This window comes from Xiphophorus couchianus, chromosome 3, assembly GCF_001444195.1.
Source record: "Xiphophorus couchianus chromosome 3, X_couchianus-1.0, whole genome shotgun sequence".
Taxonomy (NCBI): domain Eukaryota; kingdom Metazoa; phylum Chordata; class Actinopteri; order Cyprinodontiformes; family Poeciliidae; genus Xiphophorus; species Xiphophorus couchianus.
The window spans coordinates 23668088-23682817 of record NC_040230.1 but is presented as its reverse complement, the minus strand read 5'-3'; the positions used below and the strand labels follow the sequence as shown (position 1 = coordinate 23682817).

The 14730-nt window shown below is 40.2% G+C and overlaps 1 long non-coding RNA gene across 1 annotated transcript in view; it reads left to right on the top strand.

Moving 5' to 3' along the window:
* Positions 1–13867, top strand: part of LOC114139722 (uncharacterized) — a 33146-nt gene extending 19279 nt beyond the window's left edge. The window contains exon 3 of the long non-coding RNA XR_003594495.1: positions 13504–13867. This is a non-coding gene — a long non-coding RNA (uncharacterized LOC114139722). The remainder of the gene's footprint in view (positions 1–13503) is intronic.
* The last annotated feature ends 863 nt before the right edge of the window (positions 13868–14730 follow it).

Sequence of the window (14730 nt, the reverse complement as noted above, 5' to 3'; positions counted from 1 at the left end):
TTTTTTCACATGCTTAACAATGATGCTAAATGGTTATGAACCATCAGATCATTGTTTCTCCATGATGGACAGGGAATATATCCAGTTTGTACACCACTTCTTGCCTTCTCACAACTGTAGATAAGCACTAGCATTCCTGTGACCTTGCACCAGGTTAAGCACATTTGGACAGCAAATAATACACATTTATAACTGAATGTCCAGCCCTAATTCTGTTTGTCGCCTGCATTGTAAGGAACGGCAGATGGTCCATATTATATCCCACCGCTTCCCTGTTGATCACAGGACTCTGCTCCAGAAAACCCTAAACCAGCACAACACAAACAAACAGGAGAAATCCAATTTTGTTCCCAGAATTCTCCGAGCAGCTGCAGAATCGATGAAATAAAAGCTGTAAAATTAGGATAAACAAAAGCCCGGCTCATGTGTCCACTGAATGGCTCCAGATAAGCGCAGATGCTGGTGAGGTCTCCTGTCGAGCTTTTTCTACCACCAAAGCTTGTCCTGTGTTTATACGTGCCAAGCTTTGAGGGTGGTTGCAGCGGCTTTGGGCTCATTCTGTTGTTTTCCCTATGCAGTGGCATGGCCTTAGCCACGTTTGATGGTTGATTGAACATGAAAACACTTGGCCACATTCGGTGAGGAAGCCGTGAAACTGCCTGTTTGCCTGCCTTCCTCCGTGTACTTTGGTCGAGACTGACACTGGCCTACAGACTGGTAATCTCCTGCATCTCGGCACTAAATTAAAGAGGTCATGCTGACAGCTCATAGGGTAAATGGACAATCTTCAGGTGACATCTTTGGGTTTCTCATGTTAAGCACATTTTATGATCAGTCACTTCTTCCAGTTTAGAGAAACCTCCTCTCTTATAATCAGTTTTTTATATGTGCAGCATGGGTAGGGGGAATTAGAAGGGGAAAAATGTCAATTGTCCTAGTTTGAGTTTGTTTTGCATTGTTCGTATACCACTGAGAGGTTGGTACACCTTTTTCTGAGTAGGAGAATCCTGTTAGCTGCTTACATGGGGAGCAAGTCACCTGACTGGGATGGGCAGTCATGTGACCTTCTCTTGCACAAAGTCAGGAGAAGGTAAACCTAATTTCACAATTTCTGTTTCCAGTTTATCCATGGTTACTTGTGAACACGAACACATCAAACCTGTCCCCAATGTCCAAATGCAGAATGCAAAACAAACCAAAAAAACTCATTAAAAAACAACTAAAGGAAAGGATAAAGCATGAGCAATAAGAAAAACAGGAGGTTGTTGCTGCGTCGGTGGATGATAGTTTGAGATCATGTTGTTTATTTCTATTTAGTGGCTCGTACAACCTCTATAACCCAACAGAAAAGTGTTTTCTCATTGTCTGATTCAGACGATGTTAGTTCATTAATATACACTGCTCAAAAAAATAAAGGGAACACTCAAATAACACATCCTAGATCTGAATGAAAGAAATATTCTCATTGAATACTTTGTTCTGTACAAAGTTGAATGTGCGGACAACAAAATCACACAAAAATCATCAATGGAAATCAAATTTATTAACCAATGGAGGCCTGGATTTGGAGCCACACACAAAATTAAAGTGAAATAACACTACACGCTGATCCAACTTTAATGTAATGTCCTTAAAACAAGTCAAAATGAGGCTCAGTATTGTGTGTGGCCTCCACGTGCCTGTATGACCTCCCTACAACGCCTGGGCATGCTCCTGATGAGGTGGCGGATGGTCTCTTGAGGGATCTCCTCCCAGACCTGGACTAAAGCATCCGCCAACTCCTGGACAGTCTGTGGTGCAACGTGACGTTGGTGGATGGAGCGAGACATGATGTCCCAGATGTGCTCAATCAGATTCAGGTCTGGGGAACGGGCTGGCCAGTCCATAGCTTCAATGCCTTCATCTTGCAGGAACTTCTGACACACTCCAGCCACATGAGGTCTAGCATTGTCCTGCATTAGGAGGAACCCAGGGCCAACCGCACCAGCATATGGTCTCACAAGGGGTCTGAGGATCTCATCTCGGTACCTAATGGCAGTCAGGCTACCTCTAGTGAGCACATGGAGGGCTGTGCGGCCCTCCAAAGAAATGCCACCCCACACCATTACTGACCCACTGCCAAACCGGTCATGCTGAAGGATGTAGCAGGCAGCAGACCGCTCTCCACGGCGTCTCCATACTCTGTCACGTCTGTCACATGTGCTCAGTGTGAACCTGCTTTCATCTGTGAAGAGCACAAGGCGCCAGTGGCGAATTTGCCAATCCTGGTGTTCTCTGGCAAATGCCAAGCGTCCTGCAAGGTGTTGGGCTGTGAGCACAACCCCCATCTGTGGACGTCGGGCCCTCATACCATCCTCATGGAGTTGGTTTCTAACCGTTTGTGCAGACACATGCACATTTGTGGCCTGCTGGAGGTCATTTTGCAGGGCTCTGGCCGTGCTCCTCCTGTTCCTTCTTGCACAAAGGCGGAGGTAGCGGTCCTGCTGCTGGGTTGTTGCCCTCCTACGGCCTCCTCCACGTCTCCTGGTGTACTGGCCTGTCTCCTGGTAGCGCCTCCAGCCACTGGACACTACGCTGACAGACACAGCAAACCTTCTTGCCACAGCTCGCATTGATGTGCCATCCTGGATGAGCTGCCCTACCTGAGCCACTTGTGTGGTTTGTGGAGTCCGTCTCATGCTACCACGAGTGTGAAAGCACCACCAACATTCAAAACTGACCAAAACATCAGCCAGACAGCATAGGTACTGAGAAGTGGTCTGTGGTCCCAACTGCAGAACCACTCCTTTATTGAGTGTGTCTTGCTAATAGCCAATAATATCCACCTGTTGTCTATTCCATTTGCACAACAGCAGGTGAAATTGATTGTCAATCAGTGTTGCTTCCTAAGTGGACAGTTTGATTTCACAGAAGTTTGATTTACTTGGAGTTATATTGTGTTGTTTAAGTGTTCCCTTTATTTTTTTGAGCAGTGTATAAGCTAACATATCTACAGAATTCATAAGCAGTTGTTGATTCTTTTTCATCTGTAACAAGCAAGATTGTATTTTAGAGGGATCTTACCAAAAATTCATGTGACTCTAATCAGAACCGTCAGTCCTCATCATTTTACTACGATGTACACAAGTACCGAAAGGGGGCGGGGGGAAAATCACCTTTGATTCGACTGTAACTCTAACCAGACCTCCAGCTTTGGCTCTCTATTGCCAGACTAAACTCTGTTTTGCAGCCAGCTGCTTTGGAAATATTCTTACACCCCTGGGTGACCCCCACAATTTATAAAAATGAAGTATTAATAGTTTCAAATTGCACCCAAATGACTGTGATGTAGGCCTGTAAGAGAAACCTGTTTGTTTTCTCTGTTTCTTTTTTCTTCTTTACATTGAAATTGTTTGCAGAATTTGGAAGGAAAAAAAAAACATTGGATGAAGTTCAGAGATATACTATAGTGTGTTGCAGTAAGGAATGCAGTAACTCGAATGTGCATGTGATCCTGTCCAAGCTGTCAGCATCTGAAATCTCAGGGATTTTTTACACTCAAGTCCTACAAATGCAGAATCTGGAAAAAAGAAACACTGGGAAATTAAAGAAAAGTTATCATCATGTATGTAACTCATGCACATGCTTTAATCTGAACATTTTGTTCTTTCATTTCATTTAGTTTGAATAAAAATTTTAAGTGCGCCACCACACACGTAGCGTTAATAGCTACGTTGGATCACAAAAACAATGGTTGTAAAGCTCTGGCTAAGCATGTCAGAATATGCCGAGTTTCCTCCTAACATTCAGAGTTATTCTATTGCAGCAACGGTTCCCATCAGTTACTGCGGGCTCTGCAAAGCCTCAGTGTGAATAGTGTGAAGAGTTGAACCACTAAAATCCCTCAAATAAGCAGAGAAGCTGGCTCCAGTAATGCATTACCCGCTAGATCAGCTGAGAAAAACTGTAAATATTTCCCCTAATATTTCTCTGGCTAGCAGGCGTTCTCTTTTTGGCCAAAGGTTCATGTTCTGTTGTAAACATGTATCTGAGTGCAGCTATATTTTCGTTTGAGGCTTGTGTTGCTCCCGTGTAGACCCCCACTTTGGCCCTTTTGTGATGAGCTGTAGTAAGATGGATGATTCCCTGAAAACGACAATTTCCTGGTCTAAACCCAGCCGGAGGGCAAAAGTGGGGCGATCCAGCGGTGTGTGTGTGTGTCTGTATATGTTGGGTTCTGTTAGTCACTTCAGGTGTACCATTAAAACTTATTCTTGTAGCGATAAGGTTAAGAATGTATCGCAGCCAACAGTACTTGAAATACTGAGGACTGGAAACTCAAACATGAAAATGTGAAATCGCTTCTAAAAGTGTACACACCTTCATTAAAAAAAGTCATCATGAAAATATGCTGTCATGAATGATTCCAATGATGATTTGAGTTTTTGGACCCAGAAGACATTGCTCTTTTATTAAAAATATGCGCCTCCCAATTCACTCAGGGACCTAAATAGTCACCATGTAAGCGGTCTGTCATTTGGACATCTTTGGTAAAGAAGCAAGCAAAACCTTAATGCTTGTGTTTTGTGCACTAAATAGAAAAGGCAGTCTAGTTACAGGATAACCTCATGCAAACACAAAGACACCGAAGTCACAACTCTGAACCCAAAAGGCAAAAAAGCATTTGTGTTTTATTTAATGTGCATGTAAAAAACACCAAAAGATTTTTGTGTAACATTTCTTTCTCATCACTTATTTTTTCCTCAGAAAAATGATTGTCCTACAATCATCTAATATAAAATTCACATGGAGCCTGTGTCATTCTACCTCGCTCGTTATTTCAGATGTTCCACCAAGTCAAAAAAAGAATTGATCTGTTTAGTCAGTCAGATTCCAAGTCCCGCAACATCATGATCATAATCATGCAGCATTGCTAACAGATGTCACTGCCAATTAATCAGGTTATTGCAATCAATACTCTCATTAGTAAACTCTAACTGTCTTTTTGGTTGTCTATTAGGCAGCAACTGGAGAGTTGTTGGGCAGTTTTGGTGTTTCTGGATTTCAGTAAATGTTTCACTGAGGGTTTCTGACTAAAAAAAACACATACGTGTTGTTCTGGCCCCACTCATTCACAACAACAGACTTAAATGGAGTCTGAGCTGTTTCAAAGCTGTACAAACTGGTGCTTATGCATGATAGCACTAGTGTTACCCTTAAGCCTGTACACCTGCTCATAACTATCACAGGGTTTTTTTCCCTCAACTTCTTTTATCTGTTGCAAATGTGGCTTGGATGACTTCACCCCACGGTTCAGAGACTTCTGATGCATTCACATCAACCTCTTTGGTTTTGGCTTCTTTTTTTTTCTCCTGCAGATGTGACTACTGGTTTGGTCCATCATGCTGTAAGTTTTTAAAAACATGTAAAAACTAAACTAAATCACGTTTCTGAATTTAAATACATGTGCTGCATAAAACATTAACTTGTGTGTAAACAGAGGTCGCAAAATGCAGCAATGCGGTTTCAAAACATTACCCACTGACAAGGGATTCCAAGCTATTCCCACAATTCTTGGGACATTAAAAGCATATGCATGCTTGCATATAAATGAATGTACATGGTCTTGTTACTCCTGAGAGATGTTACCTTATTCATGAGTCTCCAGGAAACCCCATCTTCCCTTATGTGGCTTTTACTATTACTTAATACCTGCTAATAAACAATTTATGCCACTTAACTGAGGGTAATGCATTATATCCTGACACACGTTTGAGTAACTACCTTGACTTTTCTCCCTCTGCTCCTCCAGTTGTGGAAAACAAAGTATTTGGCATTCAGCCACACAGAATACTGAGGCCCATTATCTTCTGCATGCTCTCTAAAGAAGCTTTCAAACAGAGGAAGTTCACCTCTGTCTTGACCAGGTATTGTGTATTGAATAACTGACCAGCATGCTAATGAAATATGAATAGCTTGTCACTAATGCAACTTGGACACAGTTGCAGGTCAGGGAAGCTGTAGGCATAATCATCTCCACATTTTGTGCAAACCATTGGAGTTTTAAAAAAACTTAAAAAAATACACACAAGACCTCAGATGTGTCATTTATTGCACATTTTAAAATAGATTCAGTAAACACACTTTCGATGTACTAAAGAGATAGTTACAAAAATAAACTTAAATCAAGTGAGGAAGTACTAAGACAAATAGTTTCCTCAACTCAGACAGAAGGATGTCGAATCCGAAAGTAAAAACAACCTCTGAATGCTTGAATGCTATCATTTCACACATGTGGCAACATAATGTTTGAATTATGATCAATGATCAATTAATAATAGCTGAATGTTAGAAAACAAGAATGCAGCGAATCAACAATTCAGCAATCATCAAGAAATGACAAAGAACAATAACAATCTTACAGCATGCAATCTTGGGCGAGTCACATTAATCCAACAAATACAAATGAGTAACAGTCTCAAATCTGAAGTAATTTAATTTTTTTTATGTTGAATTCAATACTTGTCTAACTTTAGGGATCTGGAGTTATGTCAAGTAGGGGTAAAAAAAAAATACACCAGCATACACTCTCACGTCATGAAGAAAACAAATGATTCTCTCTGGTGCACGCCGTTCATGTGCAAACACACACATGCACCCCTCTGAGTGCTTTCAGGTTCATGTTAGCCTCCAGAAGAAACTGTATCTGACAACAGAGGTCATGTGACCTGGGGAGTCAGCCTTTGATAGCGCTACTGTCAGCTCTAATTGGGCAGCGGGGAATTGATGCAGAAACCCCCCTTTCTGTTTAAATGTTTTTGTGTATGCTTAGATTGATTGCTTTGCGTTTCCTAAAAAAGGTTCATGTGGGATTTGACAGTGGAATCCCACATGAATAAGATAAGTTAGTTATTGGTTAGCCAGCCATTTTTATCAGTGACTGAGATAAAGTCTTCAATAAGACTCAAGTTCATTGAAGGATAAATATTCTGTGCTTCACCAGTAGAGGGCAGTAATTGTAAAACAACGCAAACCAATGCTGAGGCCTTTTTAAACTAAGTCAAGGATTACATTTGCTGTTTGAGGGAGCTTGGAAAGGTCGATTTTAGAGGAATTCATGTTTGTTTTTATTTAGCTGTGAGGTTTCATTTATTATCTGTGTTTTTTAATTATTATTTGGAAAAAGAACGGACTGCGACACAGACTAAACAGAGTGAGACTTGAGCACCTTAAGGCATGAAATAAAACAGGTGGATTAAGGAAGTATCAGCTGCGACGAGGCTGAGAACTGGCTGTGCAAGACACTAAAGGAATCTGACTAAAATGCAACATCCGTTTTCACTTCAGATAATTTAATTATTACTCCTGTTCATATCCATTTTATTCCTCCTCTTCAGATTAGTATTTGCAGTTTCTCTGCTAATAGCATTATTTCTTTAGCTATCTTGCAGCAAACAAACTGAACACTGAATATTCTGATGGACTGGTTGATGTATGGAAGTCTAATGGTGATCAGGAACAACTGTTAAACATCAAAAACCATCCTCTGTCATTACATAAAAATAATTTAAAGGTGCAAAGAAGTAATATTCAATGTGACGATACTGTGTCTATTCACACCTGATATTTATTTAAGAGTATTTAAGCTATTTAAAGTTTTCCAATTTAAATTAAACTGATGTTAAAGGCTAAAAATAAATCTTAAAGGATATATATTGTTACTTTTTGCAACTCTTCCCTTTATTTCTATGAAAAAGTATTTTCCTCATGTCTTGCTTTTTGTCACACCTCAGTCTTTCAAATTGTCTAATAAATGTTACTGTCATGTAAAGATAACCTGGGAAAACACAAACAGTGGTTTGGAAATAATGACTTTATGTACTTGGAGGGAAAAAAAAAACAATCAAAACCAATATGGCATGAAGAAAAAATTTAACTCCACTTCAATTTAATAACTGGTTGCCCTACTTTTGGTGGCAACATTAACAATGGATTTTGATGAATGGCAGCGAGTTTTAAATTTTTTTTTTTTTAAATTTGCTATGAGGGAGTTGTGATGCGCTGTTCTTTGCGGAACAACAAATGGTTTTGTGCTAAAGAACAGAATTTGTTCTGTCAATTTTGACAAGTTGTGCAGATCCTGCAAAAAATAAAGCCTAGATCATCACACCTCTTGGTATACTATACTTTTTATTAAATGCTGTTAGTTTTACAGCCGATGTAGCAGGACAGACGTAAGACTCACTTTAGTCACTCTTGTCTTCGTCATTGCCTATGATGACTCCTGTCTTTGCAGTGGGTGTGGGCTGGAGTTAGCTGCTGACTCCGAGCACCTGGGTCAATTTTCCCGGTTCACTTAAACCTGGCTGCTCCTCAGTTTGGTAGTGCCTTCGTTATGTTTTGGCTTGTTTTGGGTTTGAACACACTTGCCATTGTTCTCTTTTTAGTGAAATCTAAAGACAATCTAATAAAAACATACAAAGCAGCTTTAAAATCTGTCTCCTTTTTTTTTATCATGACTTGAAGAGCTGAGTTGCGGCAGTATTCAAAAGAATGTAACCAACCGTTTTTGCTAAGAGGGGAAAATAAAGGGCTAAGTTCTTCCTTTCTTATAAAAAAGACATTAAAGAATGTCATGGTGTCATGCTTATGGTACTTTAATATCTGAGCTCAACATAAGAGTTTCCCCTGATTTGGGGACTTTGTGAGACAAAGGTACTGTTGTAAATGCATTTTGTGGCATTTTAATAGAGCAGGACTGTGTAGACTCCTGATAAATTTACAAACAAAACTGCACTCAGATATTTAAAGCTTTCCAATTCTTTAATCGACTCTTTTATGTATTTAGTATGCATGTTAAATATTTCATATTTACCATACATTTGTCACAAGCGAGTCGTTGAAGAACACATAACGCCAGAGACAGGAGGACGATGCTAAGCTAGGAGTAGTACAAAAGATTCATCAGAACCACAACAGAAATTCAGAAGTATGATTCAGAAGCAGATGTACCCAGGGCAGGACACAGCAGGAGGGATGAGCAGATGGACAAACACGAAGGGAGAAAGTAGGAGCATATCTACACGCTAACTGACTAATGAGACACAGCAGGAAACAGTAAAGACAGTCATGGGGTCAGAGCAGCAGGGACAAAACTCCAGATGTACAATGACTACTTTACCAGAAGACAGTAAGGAACGTTGGTAGGAATTTTACGAATGCAACAAGTAACACAACCAAACGTCCAAAATCTGTAGATTGGACATTTGGTACAAAAGTAATGGCCAAGCGGTCTGTGAGAGGTGGAGTTCATCCCGGAGACGATGCCAGTCTACAAGACATCATTAACTTTGATAAAACCTACAAAGGTACATCACTTAACATCTCCTCCCAATTATTGCTCCAAACCTGTATTTAATTTTTAAAGTCAATCTACTGTATATCCATTACACATCCAAATTTCTGATCTTTACAGCTCTTACCGTACCCTCCCTCCCCCCTCTACCTCTCAACATTGTAAGGTCTCTCTATACATCTAAGAGCCACATGGAGGGTCTGTTTCAGATCTCCACATGCTCGGTCCTCTGTTTGTTTTGCTTGTTTAAGGACCCCACAATGCAGTTTGTACTGCCTAGGACCCACAGTGCAGATTTAATTAGATAAGGGGAATGGTGGTTGGAGCTGGATAATTGAAATTGGACATGGGGATTTTACAGGGGAGGTGGCAGGTTCCTGGCACTGCGTGTGCTCGGGCAAACAATGCACTTCACACTGTGAGGAGCAATGAGAAAGTTAAGGGGAGAAGGGGGTTGAGAAGGAAGAATGGAGATAACATACTTAACTCTGGCCTGGTAGTCACTATAGGGGTTGTGTGACTATTATCCTTTTAGTGCCATGCCTATGAATACCAAGCCTTAGTTCCTAATGTTAATCTTAGAGCAGACAATGAACATCTGAACAATGAGAGCAACTTCCTGTTAACAAAACATTAACTCAAACTTTAGCAAACATTTAATTAAAATTTCCGCTTTCTATTTGACTTATTCAACAGCTTTTAAAGTTTATATAAAAACACATTACCTGGGGAATTATATTTGGGAGATTCTCTGTAAATTTGCTACATATGTTAAACTGATTAGAGGTACATCTTCTGCCTCTTAGGCGCAGGAAGTCTTTTATTTCACATATTTGCATCCATACAACAAAGTGAGGAGTTCGCTAAATTCACCAGCTGCTTTGTCAGAATGCTACTTAAGTTTAAACAAAGCATCAGATTGATTGGAGACTGACGGTGGTCAAGAAATGTGGTATCAGGTGCTGTTATATCAATTACTCCTTTCAGCAAACAGATTTATCAATATATTCTGTATCATACACATCTTTTTCATTGATGTAAATAAAAAAATTTACTTATTTTCTGTTCCATACAATTATGTTTTCTTGCTGCTTGGTGCTATGAAACAATCTTCTATTGCAATAAAAAGTTGTGTTTTTGCTGCTTGGCTACACAAAATGGATCTGAAGAAAGATCCTTCAATGCTGTTTTCAATTGTCTGAAGACTTCATTCGCTTAGATAAAGAGGGAAAGTGTGTACCTTATACTGAAATACTAGATTTCATTCCTGTGTATCTAATGACTAGAATGTAGTTGTCCTTGGAGAGTCTGTTCTTTTTCATTTAACTCTCCTCCTCTCCCCCATGTCGTACACTTGACATGCTTATTGTGTGCATATTTCCAGCTTACTGATGATTTAAATGGTTACATACTTCCCATAGCAGTTCTTGCTCTTTTTGTGGCATCTGGTCAGATTTTCAGTTTATATTTCTTTTTCCTGATGTGTGTATGTTGGCAAACGGAAGCATTTTGCATTCCTTTTCTCAGTCCCAATCAAGTGGAAAGTACAGATAAAAGAGCCAGGGCATGGGCTGAATCAAAGTCGAAGGGCTGCTCTATTCCAAATTCAAAATTTAGCTCAAGCCTTTCCATTGACTTTGCTTCAAAACAACTCTGCCCTTTTGAAATACAATATGAATACCAGGCCAGGATATGCCAAATCATATTGTAATGCGACAATCTTTGTTTTTTTCCTCCAACTATCAAAATTGTCTCTCTTTCAATCATTCTCTTTTCATTTCAGTCTTTGCACAAATGTATTTTTCTTTGCAATGTACTATGTGGCATGTCATCAAAAACATTACTGTTGACGTCTGCTGTGGGACATTTGTTTGCTTTAACCAAATCCACGGTTAGATGATTCTTTGGGCTAACAACTGCTTTTTACCTGACGCTTATGGTCGCATAAATGTTCTGCTGTACCGCTCAGAAATTGACGTCTTCACAATCAGGAAGACTGTTACGATAACTTCGGGCCTTTAGCAAAGCATTTTCACTGTTTGTTTTTTTTTTTCTTTCAGGGTGGGATGATTATACAACAACTTCAATAAGGTTTTCATTTGAGTGTTGGGTGAAGCATTCCCAAGCTCTTAAAATTAGCCTGCTTTTAATCATTGTAAGACTGATTTTCATATGCACTGCAATGATGTCCCAGTTTCAACCCTCTATCTGTACTACTTTTGTACATTATTGAACACCCAAGCCCTTTTATTGCACATTAAATGTACTTTTTGCAACTGATTAATCAGTTAAACCTATAAAACCCAACAGTCGTTTCTTGAAACTAACAAGTATAAATACTTAAACTCCATGAATTCTGCCAAGAGGAATAGCCAGGCAGAATCAGAAGCTTAGTGATGGTTACAAAAAGCATGTTTTTGAGCTACAGAACATTCAGCTAAATATAAGTGGGGAAATACCTATTTTCCTGAGCCTGTAGGTATAATTTTGACACATTGAGGCTTACAGAAAATCCAAAATAAATAAAGTTGGCTTTTTGTCCAAGTTGAGAGCATGGGGTTACATTTTACCAGTTCAGTCTCTTCCACATTCCTGGTCTTGAGCATTTTCAGAAAAGGTTTTTACAGTAATATCAATTCCAACGTCTGCACATAAAAATAGCTCGTTGTACACAAACCTTTAAATTTAGTGTGGGAACCGAACCTTTTGGCATGCCGAATGCCAAAAGGTTGTTTTTCATTTTGTGGCAGATGTGACTTTTGGAAAGGAATCTGCCATCATGCTGCCGTGCATGACTGTCAGCCGAGTGATTCAGCCGGGTTTCATTAGGAAACACAAGCTGTCCCTGAGAGTCATTAGGACCATCAGCAATTCCAACTGCCAGGTGGAGGAAGTTTTGATCTTTTTGTTTGGGATTCCTGAAGGATGTAATAGTTTTTCCTTTTTTCTTTCTTTTTTCTTTTTTAATACTGAGGACTTTCCTGTGGCAATGTGCGCAGCAAAGATTAAGCAGTAGTGATAGACTGCAGATAAAGTGGCAAGAGTGATTGTTCCAAAAAGACCAAGGCCATCCTTAAAGTATTACTGACAGCCCATGTGGTTTTTATGTCAGTCTACGGAACGATTCACCTCACAGAACCACCACTGTTGGGATCTGCTGCTTCTTGTTAATCATTCTCAGCTAAGCTCATAGGTAAGAGAAAGCAGAAATTGTCAAACGACATAATCCTTCATTCACACTTAAACGTTCTTGCTTTATTTTTGATTTGATCAAAGAGGCAGTATAGTAGGCTGCTGTGGTTGTGACTCGTCAGCTTCAGATTGGGTTTGTGATGCAAATGAACTTTTAGTCAACTTTTAAATCTTTTAGCTCTTCTTACTTCTGTCTGCCTCATGGGTAAGAGATATCCAAACTAGTCTTTTGCCTTTTTAGCCAGAAATGTTTGTGAAGAGTCTTGATCAACGCATCCTTCGTTTCTCATCCAATTCAGTTCATTTTGACTCACAACATGTCACCTAAAGCCACATCACAAAAACAGTCAGTCGTACGTTCCAAACGATCCGAGCAAGAGCGAAATGAAAAGCTCCTTTTCACAGGAAGAACCCCCTGGCAGAACTAGATTTTGTACCAGCAGCAATCTGCCATGCCATTTCTCTCTCTAGCGCCACATTGTGGATTTGTTTTGATTCAATTTACCCAGAATGCCCTGTTCTGTCGTCCACTTCCCGCTTGCTTTTGGAGCGGTCTCTGGCTTGTGTCCAGGTATGCATTCGAACCGCACCAGAGTTCACTTCAACTGAACTGAAATCTAGATCTTTAGCCTGACCAGAGTCCAATTTTCTGGTCCACATTAGAGTTTGATTGCACATTCACATCTCCCCAAACAAACCGGACTTTCTAGGCAAACGTAGAAAGCGTTTGATTAAAGTGACCCATCCAAAGGTAATTATTTCTGGCTCTAAACCGTTTTCTCAGATAATTCCACTTCTTTTGTTTGTTCTTTTAGAGATTAAACTTGTATCCAGCCCTAATACCTGGAATAGGACAGAAAAATGTCATTTGATCGCAGGAACTCTGAAAAACACAGCACAGACGTATCGCTTTTCTGCTGTCTGACATCACAGACTAGTTGTTCTCTATGAGCTGTCCTCTCTGTTTATCTTTACAGATTCCAGATGAATTCTTGCTGAAAAGACAGTGGCTAACATCTGCGCACTGGCACTGAGCAGTGACAAGTCTGCTGCAGACCGGTAAAGTGTATGGAAAACACAGAGGCACCTTGACACAAACACAGGGGGAAGAAAATGCTTAGATCAACCTTTCTGAGACGCACAGTCGTACATAGTCAAACGCACAATGTTCCTTGAAACAAGCACTGGTGTCTGCTTAGTAGGTGCTCAATCAATCGGCTATTAAAAGGTTTAATGGTTTGGTGAGTCCAGACTCTTGTATGAAATATTCTTGAAACATGGACTTGGAAAAACTTAATGAGGTCAGAAAGCCTGCAGAAAGCAGGAAGGTTATCACTTAATATCCAGGACACAGATGGGATTGTTCTAGCTGTGATGCTGTTCCAGTTGGCAAGCCTTCCCCTGGACATTATATCACAATAAGACTCCCACCCCCACATTTTTCTTTTCAAACCATGCTTTTCTTTTATGATCCATATATCTCTATGACTGTAGCTGTTTTCCGCGCTGAGGATGACACGGAACACCTGCTTTGCGTGCGCTTTGTTACGCTCCTTTCCAACATAAAGATTTTCTCCACTTTGAAAAAGTCAAGGCCGCTGAAGGACACTCTGTGATAGCGCTGATGTTTACCAAACTCAAATCCTTTTCTTTTCATGATAGCGCCGTCTTTTTCCAGGAAACACTTCCTTTCTTTATACCTATTGGCTGCAGAAAAACACATCATGCCAAGAAACCAGACTTGAAGATTACTCCGATTATAGACTGCTTGAGGCAAAACATTGGAGGCGATATTTAAAGTCTGCTGCCCAGTCGTATCGCTAACAGGAAATAGGAACATTGATCTGACGGCAGTGCTTTGGTTTTCTCAAACACAAACAGCAGGTCTGTGTTTGAGTGGAGCAACGGGAATTGGCTGATGCTCTCTGGGGATAAAATCAGCTCTGTCATAGACCAAGGTCCATGTTTATCTTCGAGCTTTGGAAGATGTTGATGTTGGCTGTGCAAGAGAACCACTTGTTTAAAAAATTATTTTTGAGGGACACTGAAAAAGGAGAAAGCGAAAGCGAGAGGCTAAGCAGACGGGAGAGAGGGAAAACAGTGTAATTAGTGTGTGTGTGTGTGGGGGGGGAGGTTGCTGCTTTTATTCTGCACCAGAAATAGCATTTATATTGGATTTTAAAGAGTAAAAAGTGCTTTCCATC